The sequence below is a fragment of the Anabrus simplex genome, chromosome 4 (assembly GCF_040414725.1).
Source record: "Anabrus simplex isolate iqAnaSimp1 chromosome 4, ASM4041472v1, whole genome shotgun sequence".
Classification (NCBI taxonomy): Eukaryota; Metazoa; Arthropoda; class Insecta; order Orthoptera; family Tettigoniidae; genus Anabrus; species Anabrus simplex.
The window spans coordinates 403,249,130-403,276,748 of NC_090268.1; the positions used below are offsets into that span (position 1 = coordinate 403,249,130).

The 27,619-nt window shown below is 38.3% G+C and overlaps 1 protein-coding gene across 1 annotated transcript in view; it reads right to left on the reverse strand.

The window, feature by feature from the left end:
- LOC137500504 (thyrotropin-releasing hormone receptor-like) overlaps window positions 1–27,619 on the reverse strand; it is a 515,308-nt gene that overhangs the window by 97,987 nt on the left and 389,702 nt on the right. The window lies entirely within an intron of this gene.

Here is a 27,619-nt window from a genome sequence, read left to right on the forward strand (position 1 = left end):
AACTTATAAATTCTTATTTCACCAGAATTAATACTTCCTCTCCTACCATTCCTATCCTACCTCTGCGATACACACTCCAGTTCCGTGAGAATATTTCTTCATCCATTATATCATTTCTCAGTCATGATTCAACTCCTATTACAATATCTGGTAAGTATATATCTATTAAATTACTTAATTCGATTCCTTTGCTTGCAATGCTTCTACATTTGAGCACTAACTTTTTTGTGTCATCCCTACCTGATTTCCAGTTCCCTGTTCGCTTAACACCGCTCCCTAGGCCACCCCGTTTCTCTGAATGAACCTGCCTATGAACCTTCTAAACAAGTTTCCTAACTTATATCTACCACTGCGGTTTAAGTGAATGCCATCTGTCTTTTGACTTGTTGTCATACAGTTTGTCACGGAAATGAGGTATGCCCATTTGACTCAACAATTCTACCTTGCGTGTATAGTTCGGTCTTCCAGCATGTCTGCAGGCGATACGAGATGCAGGGTGAGCACTAGAATTGTTGCTTGCTGGCTTGCGATTTGTTTTATCCCAGGTGTTTGCATCTCTTCTTATATTCGTGCTTCTACCGAAATCTTCTAAAGGAATGTTTAAATCTTCTAAATCAAAATCACTCATGTTGTGCACTTTCTTAATATGTGGAAAAATGCTCTTAAACACAGCACACCAATAAATGATACAGGAAATAGCCATCAAGTTACTGGCAGGAAACAGGAGCTTAATCGTACGCATGCGCAATAGACTTAGCAGAGTTTGGAAAACATCGCGGCCTGTCTTAGTACAGTTTGAAAAAATACAATATTCTACGATACAATTTACGATGACATAGTGAGTAACGTCTGCCTGCTGTCATTTCTTCATGGATACAGTACTTTTATGGCGACGTTGGGATAGGAAAGGCCTAGGAGTTAGAAGGAAGCGGCCGTGGCCTTAATTTAGGTACAGCCCCAGCATTTGCCTGGTGTGAAAATGGGAAACCACCGAAAACCATTTTCAGGGCTGCCGATAGTGGGATTCGAACCTACTATCTCCCGGATGCACGCTCACAGCAGAGTAAAGTGTAGCTTCCACCGAAGTCCCAGTCAACATCCGTGGCTGTAACAATATGGAAGTTGCTGGGGTATGGGTAGTGCTGAGTAATGACATTCAGAGCATGAATAGTGCTTCTGAGTGTTATGAAAGGTGCTGCTCATAGGGTTAGTCGTGCTGCAATAGTATTTTCTGACCCAGTGAGGAAAGCAATGGCAAACTACCACACTCCTCATCTTGCCTAGTACGCCTCATTTTGGTGCTGCCATTGGTTTTCGAGGTTTCCTTATAACCGCATAACCTTTGGTGGTGCTATTTGAGGATCCAACCAGCCCCTGGGCTAATGACCTAACAGACAGACAGTGAGTAACATACAGTAGATAGGTCTACACATTACAAATAAGATCCAACGGATTTCTCAATTTCTCCCAAAACTGACTTAGTGAGTTTTGGATACGAGCTCTTCACATAGGCTGAACTATTTCATTATAACATACCAGTTCCTAAGATTCTGGAACCGACCGATTTGGCCGTGCGGTTATGGTCGCGCAGCTGTGAGCTTGCATTCAGCCACGGTCACTTGCTTGTTCGGTCCATCAGGAATTATTCTGTTGTATGCTGAGTGCGTCGCGGTGTTACCTCCCGCCCTAGAAGTAAAAACCCAGTTTCTACACTTTTCCACTGCCTAATCGGAAATCGAACGTACGTTTTATGAGTGACACGAGTACATTTCTTTCTCCTCTTCGACGTTAAGTCAATAATTACAAAACGAGACGAATCATCAATATATATCCAAGAGTTGTTACCCAAGATAATTATGTGTTCTGAGTTCGCAAGGCACACAATTCCCCTGATAATAGCATGATTGAATGTGTGGGGTGTGTGGTCTACTTTCAGGTGCACCGTGCATGTCTCTGTACGGCGAGCGTGTTGTGTATCTCAATACATAATCTAACAAATAGAGTGCTGCTTGTAAAATAAGAGCTCTTTCATATAACACTAGAGATAACACCGTATGATAAATTAATAAAATGACGCTGAATTTGTCAAAACTACCCACTTTCAAAGAAACAGCTAAATTAGTTGCAGCACGTTGCGTTACAGGCTTGAAAATAATGTGCTAAGTCCACAAGAAACGATAAGTGTAAGCGAAGTACAGTGAGCAAATTTCAAGTTTGGGACTTAGGATTGTCACTCTGCTCATCCACATCAACGCACCAATAACAGTAATAATAATAACTAGCAAATGTACCCGTGCTTCGCTACGGTATTCTACATTGTATACGGATATCGACGTAAATACTGTGCGTGCAGCAAATGAGATTGTTTTAAAATTGCATGTCTCTTAGCCTTATCCGAGAAATAGCATGGGGAGGTCCACATACGTTGTTTCCAATGTAAAGTGAGGGTTGCGGAGTTGTGATGATAACGCCAGGCTCACTTGCCTACTGCCATTCACAATCGAGTTGGCAAGTTTACATTATAATTGCAGGCCCCAATGCCTACTGCGCGGTCACAATCGATTTGGGGAGTTTTAGTTACAATGGCAGACCCATTTCCTACTTTCAGACAGGTTACAGTTGAGGAGTTTTTATTATAATACCAGGCAACTTCCCTACCACCAGTCAAAATTGAGTTGTGCAGTTATCATTATAATGACAGTCCCTTTTTACTGCTGCTAGCCAGCTTACTGCCAGTCACACAGAATTAGTGAGTTTCCATGAAAATAGCAGGCCACAATGCCTAATGCTAGTCAAATTTTAGATTGGAACATTTGTTTATAATGGCGGGCACCCTGGCCTAGAGCCAAACACAATAGAGTAGGGGACTTTCGAACAAAACTGCATGATCCCTTGCCTTCTGCAAGACAAATCGAAAAGTGAATTATTCATTAAAATGGTAGGCCCTCCTTACTAATGCCAGTTACACAGGAGTTGGAGAAGGACCCCATTCCTACTGCCAGCAGTCAAAGTCGGTGTAGGGAGCACTGATTACAATAGCAGACACATCCTTTCTCGATCTCTACAAATCGACATCAATGAATATATATACAGATGGACATACGAAAGTATATGAATGTTTACAATATTGCAGACCTTCATTTACAGATTAACTGCTGCTAAACGGTACGTCATATCGACAAAGGATTGTACCGTAAGGCGCAGTATTTAGCAATCTAAATGGCTGGTCCTATGATATTTTCTCGCATCTAATCTATTCATGGGTCAGATTGAATCAAAAACGTTGAATAGGTTGAAATTTGTGTAAGAATATCTTACATTTCCATTACTTTTCGGATAATTATGTGGCATAGCATTTGGCTCACATATGGGTACTGGGTGGGCCAATGTTCGTGTAGAGTTTGATCATACTATCTTTCCTGTAAGTGATTGAAATTATGCACATGAGAAGAAAAGGTTTAGAAATTAATTTCCATTAAGGTAGGTAGATTTCCATAAAGTTTGGTTGTGTGTATTTAGAGGGAGTGCAAAATCACGGTTTCGGTTTCGTATAAACCCCCAATTAGTTCAGGGATTTAGAAACAATATTTGCCCTAAAACCTCCCCAAAGGACAGGTGGATTCTAAATATGAAGTTTGGTGGAAATATATCCAGTAGTTTTCAAGTTAGAGAAAGACAAACAGACCAACAAACAAAGAAACAAACAAACAAACAAACTAACTAACTAACAGACACCAAGGAAACCTACCCCTGGACAGATGGATGCTATATATAAAATTTGGTTCAAATATCTTGTTAGTTTTCAAGTTGTAAGAAGTACGCTTTACACGCACCCGCTGGGATTTGTACCGAAAAACGGTCCGTTAATGATATATCCCTTACTAAATCCTGTTATCGAAATGATGCACATGAGAAAAAAAGGTTTAGAAATTCATTTTCATTAAGGCAGGTTGATTTCCATTAAGTTCGGTTGTGTATACTTTGAGGGAGTGCAAAATCACGGTTTCGGTTTCGTAAAAATCCCCACTCAGTTCAGGGATTTAGAAACGATATTTGAGCTAAAACCTACCCAAGGAGAGGTGGATTCTAAATATGAAGTTTGGTGGAAACATATCCAGTAGTTTTCAAGTTATAGAAGGACAGACAAACAGACAAACAGACAAACAGACACCAAAGATAAAAATGATGGAGATGGTCATTATTACACCTGAAACGGATAACTGTACGGAAATTTCGCCAAAATCAATGTACAGACACACGGTCGTTACGCTTTTATTTTTTGCGCTAAAACCTACCCAAGGACAGGTGGATTCTAAATATGAAGTTTGGTGGAAATATATCCAGTAGTTTTCAAGTTATAGAAGGACAGACAAACAGACAAACAGACAAACAAACAGACAAACGGACACCAAAGCTAAAAATGATGCAGATGGTCATAATTACAGGTGAAACGGATAACTGTACGGAAATTTCGCCAAAATAATCAATGTACAGACACACGGTCGTTACGATTTAATTTATATAGACGACGGATAAGCATGAGCACGTTGAAAAGTGCAGACTTCCACTTCGAGATTCATATCTCCTAAACGGTTTATGATATTAAGAAACGGTTTGCGCCATCAGACGCCTCATTTATCGCTCTACATGTTTGTTTCTAAACCATTTCCTCGTATCTCCCATATTAAGGGGGTAAATTGAGATCAAATTTTGAATAGGGTGAAATTTGGGTGCATTTTTAACATTTTACATAACATTTTGCCTACTTATGTATAAGCTAGAATCATGAAATTTCGTACACATATGTCCCTTAATCGTGCCAATGTGCGCACACAACGTGATGAACCTATCATTCTTATAAGTGTGTCAAACAATGAAATATACTTGTAAAAATCACCAAATTTACAAACAATCCAGAAATACGGCCAAATTTAACGTATAAGGGAGAGAGATACGACAAAATGTCACAGGACCAAAGTTGTAGATCACTCCGAATTGAAGGGACATTGTGCCATCCGTTTTGTGATACGACTTACCGTTTAGCCAAAAAATAGCTCAAAAGGAATGTCTGCACAGTCATTAAAATTGCCTCCATATTTCGATATCTTTGGGGGGTAAAAAGTGAAAAATTTGAACATCTTGGAATTTTCCCGTCGGTTAGGGACCAAAAGCTATAATTTCACCAAATTTCAATTGTCTACTTCGTCTGGCAGGTTGTGCCGCCATTTTGATTTGGGGGGATAGGGGATAAAAATGAGGAAATTCTCGAAAATTTTTAAGCCCACGAAACCTATAGGTTATCGTTTTGGATATACTATACGACTGTGTTCTTATGCTGAGCCCAAAATTTGAGCCCCCCCAGCGTGCCCCCTTCAGGGAATTTTGAGAATTTCCGATTTTTCTAGGGATCCTGGGGTCATCAGTTTCCTCCGTACAAAGTTTCAAATTTCTGAGATTTCTGGAAGTGCCTCATTAATTCACGTCTTTTTTCATTTTTAAATATTTATATATACATCGCTCCAGCCCGACTTGCTTTTATATATATAGATGACGGATAAGCATGAGCACGTTGAAAAGTGCAGACTTCCACTTCGAGATTCATATCTCCTAAACGGTTTATGATATTAAGAAACGGTTTGCGCCATCCGACGCCTCATTTATCGCTCTACATATTTGTTTCTAAACCATTTCCTCGTATCTCCCATATTAAGGGGGTAAATTGAAATCAAATTTTGAATAGGGTGAAATTTGGGTGCATTTTTAACATTTTACATTACTTTTTGCCTACTTATGTATAAGCTAGAATCATGAAATTTGGTACACACATGTCCCTTAATCGTGCCAATGTGCGCACACAACGTGATGATCCTATCATTCTTATAAGTGTGTCAAACAATGAAATATATTTGTAAAAATCACCAAATTTACGAACAATCCGGAAATACGGCCAAATTTAACGTATTAGGGAGAGAGATACGACAAAATGTCACAGGACCAAAGTTGTAGATCACTCCGAATTGAAGGGACAATGTGCCATCCGTTTTGTGATACGACTTACCGTTTAGCCAAAAAATAGCTCAAAAGGAATGTCTGCACAGTCATTAAAATTGCCTCCATATTTCGATATCTTTGGGGGGTAAAAAGTGAAAAATTTGAACATCTTGGAATTTTCCCGTCGGTTAGGGACCAAAAGCTATAATTTCACCAAATTTCAATTGTCTACTTCGTCTGGCAGGTTGTGCCGCCATTTTGATTTGGGGGGATAGGGGATAAAAATGAGGAAATTCTCGAAAATTTTTAAGCCCACGAAACCTATAGGTTATCGTTTTGGATATACTATACGACTGTGTTCTTATGCTGAGCCCAAAATTTGAGCCCCCCCCAGCGTGCCCCCTTCAGGGAATTTTGAGAATTTCCGATTTTTCTAGGGATCCTGGGGTCATCAGTTTCCTCCGTACAAAGTTTCAAATTTCTGAGATTTCTGGAAGTGCCTCATTAATTCACGTCTTTTTTCATTTTTAAATATTTATATATACATCGCTCCAGCCCGACTTGCTTTTATATATATAGATGACGCATAAGCATGAGCACGTTGAAAAGTGCAGACTTCCACTTCGAGATTCATATCTCCTAAACGGTTTGTGATATTAAGAAACGGTTTGCGCCATCAGACGCCTCATTTATCGCTCTACATGTTTGTTTCTAAACCATTTCCTCGTATCTCCCATATTAAGGGGGTAAATTGAGATCAAATTTTGAATAGGGTGAAATTTGGGTGCATTTTTAACATTTTACATAACATTTTGCCTACTTATGTATAAGCTAGAATCATGAAATTTCGTACACATATGTCCCTTAATCGTGCCAATGTGCGCACACAACGTTATGATCCTATCATTCTTATAAGTGTGTCAAACAATGAAATATACTTGTAAAAATCACCAAATTTACAAACAATCCAGAAATACGGCCAAATTTAACGTATAAGGGAGAGAGATACGACAAAATGTCACAGGACCAAAGTTGTAGATCACTCCGAATTGAAGCGACATTGTGCCATCCGTTTTGTGATACGACTTACCGTTTAGCCAAAAAATAGCTCAAAAGGAATGTCTGCACAGTCATTAAAATTGCCTCCATATTTCGATATCTTTGGGGGGTAAAAAGTGAAAAATTTGAACATCTTGGAATTTTCCCGTCGGTTAGGGACCAAAAGCTATAATTTCACCAAATTTCAATTGTCTACTTCGTCTGGCAGGTTGTGCCGCCATTTTGATTTGGGGGGATAGGGGATAAAAATGAGGAAATTCTCGAAAATTTTTAAGCCCACGAAACCTATAGGTTATCGTTTTGGATATACTATACGACTGTGTTCTTATGCTGAGCCCAAAATTTGAGCCCCCCCAGCGTGCCCCCTTCAGGTAATTTTGAGAATTTCCGATTTTTCTAGGGATCCTGGGGTCATCAGTTTCCTCCGTACAAAGTTTCAAATTTCTGAGATTTCTGGAAGTGCCTCATTAATTCACGCCTTTTTTCATTTTTATATATTTATATATAAATCGCTCCAGCCCGACTTGCTTTTATATATATAGATGACGCATAAGCATGAGCACGTTGAAAAGTGCAGACTTCCACTTCGAGATTCATATCTCCTAAACGGTTTATGATATTAAGAAACGGTTTGTGCCATCAGACGTCTCATTTATCGCTCTACATATTTGTTTCTAAACCATTTCCTCGTATCTCCCATATTAAGGGGGTAAATTGAGATCAAATTTTGAATAGGGTGAAATTTGGGTGCATTTTTAACATTTTACATTACGTTTTGCCTACTTATGTATAAGCTAGAATCATGAAATTTGGTACACACATGTCCCTTAATCGTGCCAATGTGCGCACACAACGTGATGATCCTATCATTCTTATAAGTGTGTCAAACAATGAAATATACTTGTAAAAATCACCAAATTTACGAACAATCCAGAAATACGGCCAAATTTAACGTATTAGGGAGTGAGATACGACAAAATGTCACAGGACCAAAGTTGTAGATCACTCCGAATTGAAGGGACATTGTGCCATCCGTTTTGTGATACGACTTACCGTTTAGCCAAAAAATAGCTCAAAAGGAATGTCTGCACAGTCATTAAAATTGCCTCCATATTTCGATATCTTTGGGGGGTAAAAAGTGAAAAATTTGAACATCTTGGAATTTTCCCGTCGGTTAGGGACCAAAAGCTATAATTTCACCAAATTTCAATTGTCTACTTCGTCTGGCAGGTTGTGCCGCCATTTTGATTTGGGGGGATAGGGGATAAAAATGAGGAAATTCTCGAAAATTTTTAAGCCCACGAAACCTATAGGTTATCGTTTTGGATATACTATACGACTGTGTTCTTATGCTGAGCCCAAAATTTGAGCCCCCCCAGCGTGCCCCCTTCAGGGAATTTTGAGAATTTCCGATTTTTCTAGGGATCCTGGGGTCATCAGTTTCCTCCGTACAAAGTTTCAAATTTCTGAGATTTCTGGAAGTGCCTCATTAATTCACGTCTTTTTTCATTTTTAAATATTTATATATACATCGCTCCAGCCCGACTTGCTTTTATATATATAGATGACGCATAAGCATGAGCACGTTGAAAAGTGCAGACTTCCACTTCGAGATTCATATCTCCTAAACGGTTTGTGATATTAAGAAACGGTTTGCGCCATCAGACGCCTCATTTATCGCTCTACATATTTGTTTCTAAACCATTTCCTCGTATCTCCCATATTAAGGGGGTAAATTGAGATCAAATTTTGAATAGGGTGAAATTTGGGTGCATTTTTAACATTTTACATTACGTTTTGCCTACTTATATATAAGCTAGAATCATGAAATTTGGTACACACATGTCCCTTAATCGTGCCAATGTGCGCACACAACGTGATGATCCTATCATTCTTATAAGTGTGTCAAACAATGAAATATATTTGTAAAAATCACCAAATTTACGAACAATCCGGAAATACGGCCAAATTTAACGTATTAGGGAGAGAGATACGACAAAATGTCACAGGACCAAAGTTGTAGATCACTCCGAATTGAAGGGACAATGTGCCATCCGTTTTGTGATACGACTTACCGTTTAGCCAAAAAATAGCTCAAAAGGAATGTCTGCACAGTCATTAAAATTGCCTCCATATTTCGATATCTTTGGGGGGTAAAAAGTGAAAAATTTGAACATCTTGGAATTTTCCCATCGGTTAGGGACCAAAAGCTATAATTTCACCAAATTTCAATTGTCTACTTCGTCTGGCAGGTTGTGCCGCCATTTTGATTTGGGGGGATAGGGGATAAAAATGAGGAAATTCTCGAAAATTTTTAAGCCCACGAAACCTATAGGTTATCGTTTTGGATATACTATACGACTGTGTTCTTATGCTGAGCCCAAAATTTGAGCCCCCCCAGCGTGCCCCCTTCAGGGAATTTTGAGAATTTCCGATTTTTCTAGGGATCCTGGGGTCATCAGTTTCCTCCGTACAAAGTTTCAAATTTCTGAGATTTCTGGAAGTGCCTCATTAATTCACGTCTTTTTTCATTTTTAAATATTTATATATACATCGCTCCAGCCCGACTTGCTTTTATATATATAGATGACGCATAAGCATGAGCACGTTGAAAAGTGCAGACTTCCACTTCGAGATTCATATCTCCTAAACGGTTTGTGATATTAAGAAACGGTTTGCGCCATCAGACGCCTCATTTATCGCTCTACATGTTTGTTTCTAAACCATTTCCTCGTATCTCCCATATTAAGGGGGTAAATTGAGATCAAATTTTGAATAGGGTGAAATTTGGGTGCATTTTTAACATTTTACATAACATTTTGCCTACTTATGTATAAGCTAGAATCATGAAATTTCGTACACATATGTCCCTTAATCGTGCCAATGTGCGCACACAACGTTATGATCCTATCATTCTTATAAGTGTGTCAAACAATGAAATATACTTGTAAAAATCACCAAATTTACAAACAATCCAGAAATACGGCCAAATTTAACGTATAAGGGAGAGAGATACGACAAAATGTCACAGGACCAAAGTTGTAGATCACTCCGAATTGAAGGGACATTGTGCCATCCGTTTTGTGATACGACTTACCGTTTAGCCAAAAAATAGCTCAAAAGGAATGTCTGCACAGTCATTAAAATTGCCTCCATATTTCGATATCTTTGGGGGGTAAAAAGTGAAAAATTTGAACATCTTGGAATTTTCCCGTCGGTTAGGGACCAAAAGCTATAATTTCACCAAATTTCAATTGTCTACTTCGTCTGGCAGGTTGTGCCGCCATTTTGATTTGGGGGGATAGGGGATAAAAATGAGGAAATTCTCGAAAATTTTTAAGCCCACGAAACCTATAGGTTATCGTTTTGGATATACTATACGACTGTGTTCTTATGCTGAGCCCAAAATTTGAGCCCCCCCAGCGTGCCCCCTTCAGGTAATTTTGAGAATTTCCGATTTTTCTAGGGATCCTGGGGTCATCAGTTTCCTCCGTACAAAGTTTCAAATTTCTGAGATTTCTGGAAGTGCCTCATTAATTCACGCCTTTTTTCATTTTTATATATTTATATATAAATCGCTCCAGCCCGACTTGCTTTTATATATATAGATGACGCATAAGCATGAGCACGTTGAAAAGTGCAGACTTCCACTTCGAGATTCATATCTCCTAAACGGTTTATGATATTAAGAAACGGTTTGTGCCATCAGACGTCTCATTTATCGCTCTACATATTTGTTTCTAAACCATTTCCTCGTATCTCCCATATTAAGGGGGTAAATTGAGATCAAATTTTGAATAGGGTGAAATTTGGGTGCATTTTTAACATTTTACATTACGTTTTGCCTACTTATGTATAAGCTAGAATCATGAAATTTGGTACACACATGTCCCTTAATCGTGCCAATGTGCGCACACAACGTGATGATCCTATCATTCTTATAAGTGTGTCAAACAATGAAATATACTTGTAAAAATCACCAAATTTACGAACAATCCAGAAATACGGCCAAATTTAACGTATTAGGGAGTGAGATACGACAAAATGTCACAGGACCAAAGTTGTAGATCACTCCGAATTGAAGGGACATTGTGCCATCCCTTTTGTGATACGACTTACCGTTTAGCCAAAAAATAGCTCAAAAGGAATGTCTGCACAGTCATTAAAATTGCCTCCATATTTCGATATCTTTGGGGGGTAAAAAGTGAAAAATTTGAACATCTTGGAATTTTCCCGTCGGTTAGGGACCAAAAGCTATAATTTCACCAAATTTCAATTGTCTACTTCGTCTGGCAGGTTGTGCCGCCATTTTGATTTGGGGGGATAGGGGATAAAAATGAGGAAATTCTCGAAAATTTTTAAGCCCACGAAACCTATAGGTTATCGTTTTGGATATACTATACGACTGTGTTCTTATGCTGAGCCCAAAATTTGAGCCCCCCCAGCGTGCCCCCTTCAGGGAATTTTGAGAATTTCCGATTTTTCTAGGGATCCTGGGGTCATCAGTTTCCTCCGTACAAAGTTTCAAATTTCTGAGATTTCTGGAAGTGCCTCATTAATTCACGTCTTTTTTCATTTTTAAATATTTATATATACATCGCTCCAGCCCGACTTGCTTTTATATATATAGATGACGGATAAGCATGAGCACGTTGAAAAGTGCAGACTTCCACTTCGAGATGCATATCTCCTAAACGGTTTATGATATTAAGAAACGGTTTGCGCCATCAGACGCCTCATTTATCGCTCTACATGTTTGTTTCGAAACCATTTCCTCGTATCTCCCATATTAAGGGGGTAAATTGAGATCACATTTTGAATAGGGTGAAATTTGGGTGCATTTTTAACATTTTACATTACTTTTTGCCTACTTATGTATAAGCTAGAATCATGAAATTTGGTATACATATGTCCCTTAATCGTGCCAATGTGCGCACACAACGTGATGATCCTATCATTCTTATAAGTGTGTCAAACAATGAAATATACTTGTAAAAATCACCAAATTTACGAACAATCCAGAAATACGGCCAAATTTAACGTATAAGGGAGAGAGATACGACAAAATGTCACAGGACCAAAGTTGTAGATCACTCCGAATTGAAGGGACATTGTGCCATCCGTTTTGTGACACGACTTACCGTTTAGCCAAAAAAAAGCTCAAAAGGAATGTCTGCACAGTCATTAAAATTGCCTCCATATGTCGATATCTTTGGGGGGTAAAAAGTGAAAAATTTGAACATCTTGGAATTTTCCCGTCGGTGAGGGACCAAAAGCTATAATTTCACCAAATTTCAATTGTCTACTTCGTCTGGCAGGTTGTGCCGCCATTTTGATTTGGGGGGATAGGGGATAAAAATGAGGAAATTCTCGAAAATTTTTAAGCCCACGAAACCTATAGGTTATCGTTTTGGATATACTATACGACTGTGTTCTTATGCTGAGCCCAAAATTTGAGCCCCCCCAGCGTGCCCCTTTCAGGGAATTTTGAGAATTTCCGATTTTTCTAGGGATCCTGGGGTCATAAGTTTCCTCCGTACAAAGTTTCAAATTTCTGAGATTTCTGGAAGTGCCTCATTAATTCACGTCTTTTTTCATTTTTATATATTTATATATACATCGCTCCAGCCCGACTTGCTTTTATATATATATTTATATATATATATGACAAATAAGCATGAGCACGTTGAAAAGTGCAGACTTCCACTTCGAGATTCATATCTCCTAAACGGTTTATGATATTAAGAAACGGTTTGCGCCATCAGACGCCTCATTTATCGCTCTACATGTTTGTTTCTAAACCATTTCCTCGTATCTCCCATATTAAGGGGGTAAATTGAGATCAAATTTTGAATAGGGTGAAATTTGGGTGCATTTTTAACATTTTACATTACTTTTTGCCTACTTATGTATAAGCTAGAATCATGAAATTTGGTACACATATGTCCCTTAATCGTGCCAATGTGCGCACACAACGTGATGAACCTATCATTCTTATAAGTGTGTCAAACAATGAAATATACTTGTAAAAATCACCAAATTTACGAACAATCCAGAAATACGGCCAAATTTAACGTATAAGGGAGAGAGATACGACAAAATGTCACAGGACCAAAGTTGTAGATCACTCCGAATTGAAGAGACATTGTGCCATCCGTTTTGTGATACGACTTACCGTTTAGCCAAAAAATAGCTCAAAAGGAATGTCTGCACAGTCATTAAAATTGCCTCCATATTTCGATATCTTTGGGGGGTAAAAAGTGAAAAATTTGAACATCTTGGAATTTTCCCGTCGGTTAGGGACCAAAAGCTATAATTTCACCAAATTTCAATTGTCTACTTCGTCTGGCAGGTTGTGCCGCCATTTTGATTTGGGGGGATAGGGGATAAAAATGAGGAAATTCTCGAAAATTTTTAAGCCCACGAAACCTATAGGTTATCGTTTTGGATATACTATACGACTGTGTTCTTATGCTGAGCCCAAAATTTGAGCCCCCCCAGCGTGCCCCCTTCAGGGAATTTTGAGAATTTCCGATTTTTCTAGGGATCCTGGGGTCATCAGTTTCCTCCGTACAAAGTTTCAAATTTCTGAGATTTCTGGAAGTGCCTCATTAATTCACGTCTTTTTTCATTTTTAAATATTTATATATACATCGCTCCAGCCCGACTTGCTTTTATATATATAGATGACGCATAAGCATGAGCACGTTGAAAAGTGCAGACTTCCACTTCGAGATTCATATCTCCTAAACGGTTTGTGATATTAAGAAACGGTTTGCGCCATCAGACGCCTCATTTATCGCTCTACATATTTGTTTCTAAACCATTTCCTCGTATCTCCCATATTAAGGGGGTAAATTGAGATCAAATTTTGAATAGGGTGAAATTTGGGTGCATTTTTAACATTTTACATTACGTTTTGCCTACTTATGTATAAGCTAGAATCATGAAATTTGGTACACACATGTCCCTTAATCGTGCCAATGTGCGCACACAACGTGATGATCCTATCATTCTTATAAGTGTGTCAAACAATGAAATATATTTGTAAAAATCACCAAATTTACGAACAATCCGGAAATACGGCCAAATTTAACGTATTAGGGAGAGAGATACGACAAAATGTCACAGGACCAAAGTTGTAGATCACTCCGAATTGAAGGGACAATGTGCCATCCGTTTTGTGATACGACTTACCGTTTAGCCAAAAAATAGCTCAAAAGGAATGTCTGCACAGTCATTAAAATTGCCTCCATATTTCGATATCTTTGGGGGGTAAAAAGTGAAAAATTTGAACATCTTGGAATTTTCCCGTCGGTTAGGGACCAAAAGCTATAATTTCACCAAATTTCAATTGTCTACTTCGTCTGGCAGGTTGTGCCGCCATTTTGATTTGGGGGGATAGGGGATAAAAATGAGGAAATTCTCGAAAATTTTTAAGCCCACGAAACCTATAGGTTATCGTTTTGGATATACTATACGACTGTGTTCTTATGCTGAGCCCAAAATTTGAGCCCCCCCAGCGTGCCCCCTTCAGGGAATTTTGAGAATTTCCGATTTTTCTAGGGATCCTGGGGTCATCAGTTTCCTCCGTACAAAGTTTCAAATTTCTGAGATTTCTGGAAGTGCCTCATTAATTCACGTCTTTTTTCATTTTTAAATATTAATATATACATCGCTCCAGCCCGACTTGCTTTTATATATATAGATGACGCATAAGCATGAGCACGTTGAAAAGTGCAGACTTCCACTTCGAGATTCATATCTCCTAAACGGTTTGTGATATTAAGAAACGGTTTGCGCCATCAGACGCCTCATTTATCGCTCTACATGTTTGTTTCTAAACCATTTCCTCGTATCTCCCATATTAAGGGGGTAAATTGAGATCAAATTTTGAATAGGGTGAAATTTGGGTGCATTTTTAACATTTTACATAACATTTTGCCTACTTATGTATAAGCTAGAATCATGAAATTTCGTACACATATGTCCCTTAATCGTGCCAATGTGCGCACACAACGTGATGATCCTATCATTCTTATAAGTGTGTCAAACAATGAAATATACTTGTAAAAATCACCAAATTTACAAACAATCCAGAAATACGGCCAAATTTAACGTATAAGGGAGAGAGATACGACAAAATGTCACAGGACCAAAGTTGTAGATCACTCCGAATTGAAGGGACATTGTGCCATCCGTTTTGTGATACGACTTACCGTTTAGCCAAAAAATAGCTCAAAAGGAATGTCTGCACAGTCATTAAAATTGCCTCCATATTTCGATATCTTTGGGGGGTAAAAAGTGAAAAATTTGAACATCTTGGAATTTTCCCGTCGGTTAGGGACCAAAAGCTATAATTTCACCAAATTTCAATTGTCTACTTCGTCTGGCAGGTTGTGCCGCCATTTTGATTTGGGGGGATAGGGGATAAAAATGAGGAAATTCTCGAAAATTTTTAAGCCCACGAAACCTATAGGTTATCGTTTTGGATATACTATACGACTGTGTTCTTATGCTGAGCCCAAAATTTGAGCCCCCCCAGCGTGCCCCCTTCAGGGAATTTTGAGAATTTCCGATTTTTCTAGGGATCCTGGGGTCATCAGTTTCCTCCGTACAAAGTTTCAAATTTCTGAGATTTCTGGAAGTGCCTCATTAATTCACGTCTTTTTTCATTTTTAAATATTAATATATACATCGCTCCAGCCCGACTTGCTTTTATATATATAGATGACGCATAAGCATGAGCACGTTGAAAAGTGCAGACTTCCACTTCGAGATTCATATCTCCTAAACGGTTTGTGATATTAAGAAACGGTTTGCGCCATCAGACGCCTCATTTATCGCTCTACATGTTTGTTTCTAAACCATTTCCTCGTATCTCCCATATTAAGGGGGTAAATTGAGATCAAATTTTGAATAGGGTGAAATTTGGGTGCATATTTAACATTTTACATAACATTTTGCCTACTTATGTATAAGCTAGAATCATGAAATTTCGTACACATATGTCCCTTAATCGTGCCAATGTGCGCACACAACGTTATGATCCTATCATTCTTATAAGTGTGTCAAACAATGAAATATACTTGTAAAAATCACCAAATTTACAAACAATCCAGAAATACGGCCAAATTTAACGTATAAGGGAGAGAGATACGACAAAATGTCACAGGACCAAAGTTGTAGATCACTCCGAATTGAAGGGACATTGTGCCATCCGTTTTGTGATACGACTTACCGTTTAGCCAAAAAATAGCTCAAAAGGAATGTCTGCACAGTCATTAAAATTGCCTCCATATTTCGATATCTTTGGGGGGTAAAAAGTGAAAAATTTGAACATCTTGGAATTTTCCCGTCGGTTAGGGACCAAAAGCTATAATTTCACCAAATTTCAATTGTCTACTTCGTCTGGCAGGTTGTGCCGCCATTTTGATTTGGGGGGATAGGGGATAAAAATGAGGAAATTCTCGAAAATTTTTAAGCCCACGAAACCTATAGGTTATCGTTTTGGATATACTATACGACTGTGTTCTTATGCTGAGCCCAAAATTTGAGCCCCCCCAGCGTGCCCCCTTCAGGTAATTTTGAGAATTTCCGATTTTTCTAGGGATCCTGGGGTCATCAGTTTCCTCCGTACAAAGTTTCAAATTTCTGAGATTTCTGGAAGTGCCTCATTAATTCACGCCTTTTTTCATTTTTATATATTTATATATAAATCGCTCCAGCCCGACTTGCTTTTATATATATAGATGACGCATAAGCATGAGCACGTTGAAAAGTGCAGACTTCCACTTCGAGATTCATATCTCCTAAACGGTTTATGATATTAAGAAACGGTTTGTGCCATCAGACGTCTCATTTATCGCTCTACATATTTGTTTCTAAACCATTTCCTCGTATCTCCCATATTAAGGGGGTAAATTGAGATCAAATTTTGAATAGGGTGAAATTTGGGTGCATTTTTAACATTTTACATTACGTTTTGCCTACTTATGTATAAGCTAGAATCATGAAATTTGGTACACACATGTCCCTTAATCGTGCCAATGTGCGCACACAACGTGATGATCCTATCATTCTTATAAGTGTGTCAAACAATGAAATATACTTGTAAAAATCACCAAATTTACGAACAATCCAGAAATACGGCCAAATTTAACGTATTAGGGAGTGAGATACGACAAAATGTCACAGGACCAAAGTTGTAGATCACTCCGAATTGAAGGGACATTGTGCCATCCCTTTTGTGATACGACTTACCGTTTAGCCAAAAAATAGCTCAAAAGGAATGTCTGCACAGTCATTAAAATTGCCTCCATATTTCGATATCTTTGGGGGGTAAAAAGTGAAAAATTTGAACATCTTGGAATTTTCCCGTCGGTTAGGGACCAAAAGCTATAATTTCACCAAATTTCAATTGTCTACTTCGTCTGGCAGGTTGTGCCGCCATTTTGATTTGGGGGGATAGGGGATAAAAATGAGGAAATTCTCGAAAATTTTTAAGCCCACGAAACCTATAGGTTATCGTTTTGGATATACTATACGACTGTGTTCTTATGCTGAGCCCAAAATTTGAGCCCCCCCAGCGTGCCCCCTTCAGGGAATTTTGAGAATTTCCGATTTTTCTAGGGATCCTGGGGTCATCAGTTTCCTCCGTACAAAGTTTCAAATTTCTGAGATTTCTGGAAGTGCCTCATTAATTCACGTCTTTTTTCATTTTTAAATATTTATATATACATCGCTCCAGCCCGACTTGCTTTTATATATATAGATGACGCATAAGCATGAGCACGTTGAAAAGTGCAGACTTCCACTTCGAGATTCATATCTCCTAAACGGTTTGTGATATTAAGAAACGGTTTGCGCCATCAGACGCCTCATTTATCGCTCTACATATTTGTTTCTAAACCATTTCCTCGTATCTCCCATATTAAGGGGGTAAATTGAGATCAAATTTTGAATAGGGTGAAATTTGGGTGCATTTTTAACATTTTACATTACGTTTTGCCTACTTATGTATAAGCTAGAATCATGAAATTTGGTACACACATGTCCCTTAATCGTGCCAATGTGCGCACACAACGTGATGATCCTATCATTCTTATAAGTGTGTCAAACAATGAAATATATTTGTAAAAATCACCAAATTTACGAACAATCCGGAAATACGGCCAAATTTAACGTATTAGGGAGAGAGATACGACAAAATGTCACAGGACCAAAGTTGTAGATCACTCCGAATTGAAGGGACAATGTGCCATCCGTTTTGTGATACGACTTACCGTTTAGCCAAAAAATAGCTCAAAAGGAATGTCTGCACAGTCATTAAAATTGCCTCCATATTTCGATATCTTTGGGGGGTAAAAAGTGAAAAATTTGAACATCTTGGAATTTTCCCGTCGGTTAGGGACCAAAAGCTATAATTTCACCAAATTTCAATTGTCTACTTCGTCTGGCAGGTTGTGCCGCCATTTTGATTTGGGGGGATAGGGGATAAAAATGAGGAAATTCTCGAAAATTTTTAAGCCCACGAAACCTATAGGTTATCGTTTTGGATATACTATACGACTGTGTTCTTATGCTGAGCCCAAAATTTGAGCCCCCCCAGCGTGCCCCCTTCAGGGAATTTTGAGAATTTCCGATTTTTCTAGGGATCCTGGGGTCATCAGTTTCCTCCGTACAAAGTTTCAAATTTCTGAGATTTCTGGAAGTGCCTCATTAATTCACGTCTTTTTTCATTTTTAAATATTAATATATACATCGCTCCAGCCCGACTTGCTTTTATATATATAGATGACGCATAAGCATGAGCACGTTGAAAAGTGCAGACTTCCACTTCGAGATTCATATCTCCTAAACGGTTTGTGATATTAAGAAACGGTTTGCGCCATCAGACGCCTCATTTATCGCTCTACATGTTTGTTTCTAAACCATTTCCTCGTATCTCCCATATTAAGGGGGTAAATTGAGATCAAATTTTGAATAGGGTGAAATTTGGGTGCATTTTTAACATTTTACATAACATTTTGCCTACTTATGTATAAGCTAGAATCATGAAATTTCGTACACATATGTCCCTTAATCGTGCCAATGTGCGCACACAACGTGATGATCCTATCATTCTTATAAGTGTGTCAAACAATGAAATATACTTGTAAAAATCACCAAATTTACAAACAATCCAGAAATACGGCCAAATTTAACGTATAAGGGAGAGAGATACGACAAAATGTCACAGGACCAAAGTTGTAGATCACTCCGAATTGAAGGGACATTGTGCCATCCGTTTTGTGATACGACTTACCGTTTAGCCAAAAAATAGCTCAAAAGGAATGTCTGCACAGTCATTAAAATTGCCTCCATATTTCGATATCTTTGGGGGGTAAAAAGTGAAAAATTTGAACATCTTGGAATTTTCCCGTCGGTTAGGGACCAAAAGCTATAATTTCACCAAATTTCAATTGTCTACTTCGTCTGGCAGGTTGTGCCGCCATTTTGATTTGGGGGGATAGGGGATAAAAATGAGGAAATTCTCGAAAATTTTTAAGCCCACGAAACCTATAGGTTATCGTTTTGGATATACTATACGACTGTGTTCTTATGCTGAGCCCAAAATTTGAGCCCCCCCAGCGTGCCCCCTTCAGGGAATTTTGAGAATTTCCGATTTTTCTAGGGATCCTGGGGTCATCAGTTTCCTCCGTACAAAGTTTCAAATTTCTGAGATTTCTGGAAGTGCCTCATTAATTCACGTCTTTTTTCATTTTTAAATATTAATATATACATCGCTCCAGCCCGACTTGCTTTTATATATATAGATGACGCATAAGCATGAGCACGTTGAAAAGTGCAGACTTCCACTTCGAGATTCATATCTCCTAAACGGTTTGTGATATTAAGAAACGGTTTGCGCCATCAGACGCCTCATTTATCGCTCTACATGTTTGTTTCTAAACCATTTCCTCGTATCTCCCATATTAAGGGGGTAAATTGAGATCAAATTTTGAATAGGGTGAAATTTGGGTGCATATTTAACATTTTACATAACATTTTGCCTACTTATGTATAAGCTAGAATCATGAAATTTCGTACACATATGTCCCTTAATCGTGCCAATGTGCGCACACAACGTTATGATCCTATCATTCTTATAAGTGTGTCAAACAATGAAATATACTTGTAAAAATCACCAAATTTACAAACAATCCAGAAATACGGCCAAATTTAACGTATAAGGGAGAGAGATACGACAAAATGTCACAGGACCAAAGTTGTAGATCACTCCGAATTGAAGGGACATTGTGCCATCCGTTTTGTGATACGACTTACCGTTTAGCCAAAAAATAGCTCAAAAGGAATGTCTGCACAGTCATTAAAATTGCCTCCATATTTCGATATCTTTGGGGGGTAAAAAGTGAAAAATTTGAACATCTTGGAATTTTCCCGTCGGTTAGGGACCAAAAGCTATAATTTCACCAAATTTCAATTGTCTACTTCGTCTGGCAGGTTGTGCCGCCATTTTGATTTGGGGGGATAGGGGATAAAAATGAGGAAATTCTCGAAAATTTTTAAGCCCACGAAACCTATAGGTTATCGTTTTGGATATACTATACGACTGTGTTCTTATGCTGAGCCCAAAATTTGAGCCCCCCCAGCGTGCCCCCTTCAGGTAATTTTGAGAATTTCCGATTTTTCTAGGGATCCTGGGGTCATCAGTTTCCTCCGTACAAAGTTTCAAATTTCTGAGATTTCTGGAAGTGCCTCATTAATTCACGCCTTTTTTCATTTTTATATATTTATATATAAATCGCTCCAGCCCGACTTGCTTTTATATATATAGATGACGCATAAGCATGAGCACGTTGAAAAGTGCAGACTTCCACTTCGAGATTCATATCTCCTAAACGGTTTATGATATTAAGAAACGGTTTGTGCCATCAGACGTCTCATTTATCGCTCTACATATTTGTTTCTAAACCATTTCCTCGTATCTCCCATATTAAGGGGGTAAATTGAGATCAAATTTTGAATAGGGTGAAATTTGGGTGCATTTTTAACATTTTACATTACGTTTTGCCTACTTATGTATAAGCTAGAATCATGAAATTTGGTACACACATGTCCCTTAATCGTGCCAATGTGCGCACACAACGTGATGATCCTATCATTCTTATAAGTGTGTCAAACAATGAAATATACTTGTAAAAATCACCAAATTTACGAACAATCCAGAAATACGGCCAAATTTAACGTATTAGGGAGTGAGATACGACAAAATGTCACAGGACCAAAGTTGTAGATCACTCCGAATTGAAGGGACATTGTGCCATCCCTTTTGTGATACGACTTACCGTTTAGCCAAAAAATAGCTCAAAAGGAATGTCTGCACAGTCATTAAAATTGCCTCCATATTTCGATATCTTTGGGGGGTAAAAAGTGAAAAATTTGAACATCTTGGAATTTTCCCGTCGGTTAGGGACCAAAAGCTATAATTTCACCAAATTTCAATTGTCTACTTCGTCTGGCAGGTTGTGCCGCCATTTTGATTTGGGGGGATAGGGGATAAAAATGAGGAAATTCTCGAAAATTTTTAAGCCCACGAAACCTATAGGTTATCGTTTTGGATATACTATACGACTGTGTTCTTATGCTGAGCCCAAAATTTGAGCCCCCCCAGCGTGCCCCCTTCAGGGAATTTTGAGAATTTCCGATTTTTCTAGGGATCCTGGGGTCATCAGTTTCCTCCGTACAAAGTTTCAAATTTCTGAGATTTCTGGAAGTGCCTCATTAATTCACGTCTTTTTTCATTTTTAAATATTTATATATACATCGCTCCAGCCCGACTTGCTTTTATATATATAGATGACGCATAAGCATGAGCACGTTGAAAAGTGCAGACTTCCACTTCGAGATTCATATCTCCTAAACGGTTTGTGATATTAAGAAACGGTTTGCGCCATCAGACGCCTCATTTATCGCTCTACATATTTGTTTCTAAACCATTTCCTCGTATCTCCCATATTAAGGGGGTAAATTGAGATCAAATTTTGAATAGGGTGAAATTTGGGTGCATTTTTAACATTTTACATTACGTTTTGCCTACTTATGTATAAGCTAGAATCATGAAATTTGGTACACACATGTCCCTTAATCGTGCCAATGTGCGCACACAACGTGATGATCCTATCATTCTTATAAGTGTGTCAAACAATGAAATATATTTGTAAAAATCACCAAATTTACGAACAATCCGGAAATACGGCCAAATTTAACGTATTAGGGAGAGAGATACGACAAAATGTCACAGGACCAAAGTTGTAGATCACTCCGAATTGAAGGGACAATGTGCCATCCGTTTTGTGATACGACTTACCGTTTAGCCAAAAAATAGCTCAAAAGGAATGTCTGCACAGTCATTAAAATTGCCTCCATATTTCGATATCTTTGGGGGGTAAAAAGTGAAAAATTTGAACATCTTGGAATTTTCCCGTCGGTTAGGGACCAAAAGCTATAATTTCACCAAATTTCAATTGTCTACTTCGTCTGGCAGGTTGTGCCGCCATTTTGATTTGGGGGGATAGGGGATAAAAATGAGGAAATTCTCGAAAATTTTTAAGCCCACGAAACCTATAGGTTATCGTTTTGGATATACTATACGACTGTGTTCTTATGCTGAGCCCAAAATTTGAGCCCCCCCAGCGTGCCCCCTTCAGGGAATTTTGAGAATTTCCGATTTTTCTAGGGATCCTGGGGTCATCAGTTTCCTCCGTACAAAGTTTCAAATTTCTGAGATTTCTGGAAGTGCCTCATTAATTCACGTCTTTTTTCATTTTTAAATATTAATATATACATCGCTCCAGCCCGACTTGCTTTTATATATATAGATGACGCATAAGCATGAGCACGTTGAAAAGTGCAGACTTCCACTTCGAGATTCATATCTCCTAAACGGTTTGTGATATTAAGAAACGGTTTGCGCCATCAGACGCCTCATTTATCGCTCTACATGTTTGTTTCTAAACCATTTCCTCGTATCTCCCATATTAAGGGGGTAAATTGAGATCAAATTTTGAATAGGGTGAAATTTGGGTGCATTTTTAACATTTTACATAACATTTTGCCTACTTATGTATAAGCTAGAATCATGAAATTTCGTACACATATGTCCCTTAATCGTGCCAATGTGCGCACACAACGTGATGATCCTATCATTCTTATAAGTGTGTCAAACAATGAAATATACTTGTAAAAATCACCAAATTTACAAACAATCCAGAAATACGGCCAAATTTAACGTATAAGGGAGAGAGATACGACAAAATGTCACAGGACCAAAGTTGTAGATCACTCCGAATTGAAGGGACATTGTGCCATCCGTTTTGTGATACGACTTACCGTTTAGCCAAAAAATAGCTCAAAAGGAATGTCTGCACAGTCATTAAAATTGCCTCCATATTTCGATATCTTTGGGGGGTAAAAAGTGAAAAATTTGAACATCTTGGAATTTTCCCGTCGGTTAGGGACCAAAAGCTATAATTTCACCAAATTTCAATTGTCTACTTCGTCTGGCAGGTTGTGCCGCCATTTTGATTTGGGGGGATAGGGGATAAAAATGAGGAAATTCTCGAAAATTTTTAAGCCCACGAAACCTATAGGTTATCGTTTTGGATATACTATACGACTGTGTTCTTATGCTGAGCCCAAAATTTGAGCCCCCCCAGCGTGCCCCCTTCAGGGAATTTTGAGAATTTCCGATTTTTCTAGGGATCCTGGGGTCATCAGTTTCCTCCGTACAAAGTTTCAAATTTCTGAGATTTCTGGAAGTGCCTCATTAATTCACGTCTTTTTTCATTTTTAAATATTAATATATACATCGCTCCAGCCCGACTTGCTTTTATATATATAGATGACGCATAAGCATGAGCACGTTGAAAAGTGCAGACTTCCACTTCGAGATTCATATCTCCTAAACGGTTTGTGATATTAAGAAACGGTTTGCGCCATCAGACGCCTCATTTATCGCTCTACATGTTTGTTTCTAAACCATTTCCTCGTATCTCCCATATTAAGGGGGTAAATTGAGATCAAATTTTGAATAGGGTGAAATTTGGGTGCATATTTAACATTTTACATAACATTTTGCCTACTTATGTATAAGCTAGAATCATGAAATTTCGTACACATATGTCCCTTAATCGTGCCAATGTGCGCACACAACGTAATGATCCTATCATTCTTATAAGTGTGTCAAACAATGAAATATACTTGTAAAAATCACCAAATTTACAAACAATCCAGAAATACGGCCAAATTTAACGTATAAGGGAGAGAGATACGACAAAATGTCACAGGACCAAAGTTGTAGATCACTCCGAATTGAAGGGACATTGTGCCATCCGTTTTGTGATACGACTTACCGTTTAGCCAAAAAATAGCTCAAAAGGAATGTCTGCACAGTCATTAAAATTGCCTCCATATTTCGATATCTTTGGGGGGTAAAAAGTGAAAAATTTGAACATCTTGGAATTTTCCCGTCGGTTAGGGACCAAAAGCTATAATTTCACCAAATTTCAATTGTCTACTTCGTCTGGCAGGTTGTGCCGCCATTTTGATTTGGGGGGATAGGGGATAAAAATGAGGAAATTCTCGAAAATTTTTAAGCCCACGAAACCTATAGGTTATCGTTTTGGATATACTATACGACTGTGTTCTTATGCTGAGCCCAAAATTTGAGCCCCCCCAGCGTGCCCCCTTCAGGTAATTTTGAGAATTTCCGATTTTTCTAGGGATCCTGGGGTCATCAGTTTCCTCCGTACAAAGTTTCAAATTTCTGAGATTTCTGGAAGTGCCTCATTAATTCACGCCTTTTTTCATTTTTATATATTTATATATAAATCGCTCCAGCCCGACTTGCTTTTATATATATAGATGACGCATAAGCATGAGCACGTTGAAAAGTGCAGACTTCCACTTCGAGATTCATATCTCCTAAACGGTTTATGATATTAAGAAACGGTTTGTGCCATCAGACGTCTCATTTATCGCTCTACATATTTGTTTCTAAACCATTTCCTCGTATCTCCCATATTAAGGGGGTAAATTGAGATCAAATTTTGAATAGGGTGAAATTTGGGTGCATTTTTAACATTTTACATTACGTTTTGCCTACTTATGTATAAGCTAGAATCATGAAATTTGGTACACACATGTCCCTTAATCGTGCCAATGTGCGCACACAACGTGATGATCCTATCATTCTTATAAGTGTGTCAAACAATGAAATATACTTGTAAAAATCACCAAATTTACGAACAATCCAGAAATACGGCCAAATTTAACGTATTAGGGAGTGAGATACGACAAAATGTCACAGGACCAAAGTTGTAGATCACTCCGAATTGAAGGGACATTGTGCCATCCCTTTTGTGATACGACTTACCGTTTAGCCAAAAAATAGCTCAAAAGGAATGTCTGCACAGTCATTAAAATTGCCTCCATATTTCGATATCTTTGGGGGGTAAAAAGTGAAAAATTTGAACATCTTGGAATTTTCCCGTCGGTTAGGGACCAAAAGCTATAATTTCACCAAATTTCAATTGTCTACTTCGTCTGGCAGGTTGTGCCGCCATTTTGATTTGGGGGGATAGGGGATAAAAATGAGGAAATTCTCGAAAATTTTTAAGCCCACGAAACCTATAGGTTATCGTTTTGGATATACTATACGACTGTGTTCTTATGCTGAGCCCAAAATTTGAGCCCCCCCAGCGTGCCCCCTTCAGGGAATTTTGAGAATTTCCGATTTTTCTAGGGATCCTGGGGTCATCAGTTTCCTCCGTACAAAGTTTCAAATTTCTGAGATTTCTGGAAGTGCCTCATTAATTCACGTCTTTTTTCATTTTTAAATATTTATATATACATCGCTCCAGCCCGACTTGCTTTTATATATATAGATGACGCATAAGCATGAGCACGTTGAAAAGTGCAGACTTCCACTTCGAGATTCATATCTCCTAAACGGTTTGTGATATTAAGAAACGGTTTGCGCCATCAGACGCCTCATTTATCGCTCTACATATTTGTTTCTAAACCATTTCCTCGTATCTCCCATATTAAGGGGGTAAATTGAGATCAAATTTTGAATAGGGTGAAATTTGGGTGCATTTTTAACATTTTACATTACGTTTTGCCTACTTATGTATAAGCTAGAATCATGAAATTTGGTACACACATGTCCCTTAATCGTGCCAATGTGCGCACACAACGTGATGATCCTATCATTCTTATAAGTGTGTCAAACAATGAAATATACTTGTAAAAATCACCAAATTTACGAACAATCCAGAAATACGGCCAAATTTAACGTATTAGGGAGTGAGATACGACAAAATGTCACAGGACCAAAGTTGTAGATCACTCCGAATTGAAGGGACATTGTGCCATCCGTTTTGTGATACGACTTACCGTTTAGCCAAAAAATAGCTCAAAAGGAATGTCTGCACAGTCATTAAAATTGCCTCCATATTTCGATATCTTTGGGGGGTAAAAAGTGAAAAATTTGAACATCTTGGAATTTTCCCGTCGGTTAGGGACCAAAAGCTATAATTTCACCAAATTTCAATTGTCTACTTCGTCTGGCAGGTTGTGCCGCCATTTTGATTTGGGGGGATAGGGGATAAAAATGAGGAAATTCTCGAAAATTTTTAAGCCCACGAAACCTATAGGTTATCGTTTTGGATATACTATACGACTGTGTTCTTATGCTGAGCCCAAAATTTGAGCCCCCCCAGCGTGCCCCCTTCAGGGAATTTTGAGAATTTCCGATTTTTCTAGGGATCCTGGGGTCATCAGTTTCCTCCGTACAAAGTTTCAAATTTCTGAGATTTCTGGAAGTGCCTCATTAATTCACGTCTTTTTTCATTTTTAAATATTTATATATACATCGCTCCAGCCCGACTTGCTTTTATATATATAGATGACGCATAAGCATGAGCACGTTGAAAAGTGCAGACTTCCACTTCGAGATTCATATCTCCTAAACGGTTTGTGATATTAAGAAACGGTTTGCGCCATCAGACGCCTCATTTATCGCTCTACATGTTTGTTTCTAAACCATTTCCTCGTATCTCCCATATTAAGGGGGTAAATTGAGATCAAATTTTGAATAGGGTGAAATTTGGGTGCATTTTTAACATTTTACATAACATTTTGCCTACTTATGTATAAGCTAGAATCATGAAATTTCGTACACATATGTCCCTTAATCGTGCCAATGTGCGCACACAACGTTATGATCCTATCATTCTTATAAGTGTGTCAAACAATGAAATATACTTGTAAAAATCACCAAATTTACAAACAATCCAGAAATACGGCCAAATTTAACGTATAAGGGAGAGAGATACGACAAAATGTCACAGGACCAAAGTTGTAGATCACTCCGAATTGAAGGGACATTGTGCCATCCGTTTTGTGATACGACTTACCGTTTAGCCAAAAAATAGCTCAAAAGGAATGTCTGCACAGTCATTAAAATTGCCTCCATATTTCGATATCTTTGGGGGGTAAAAAG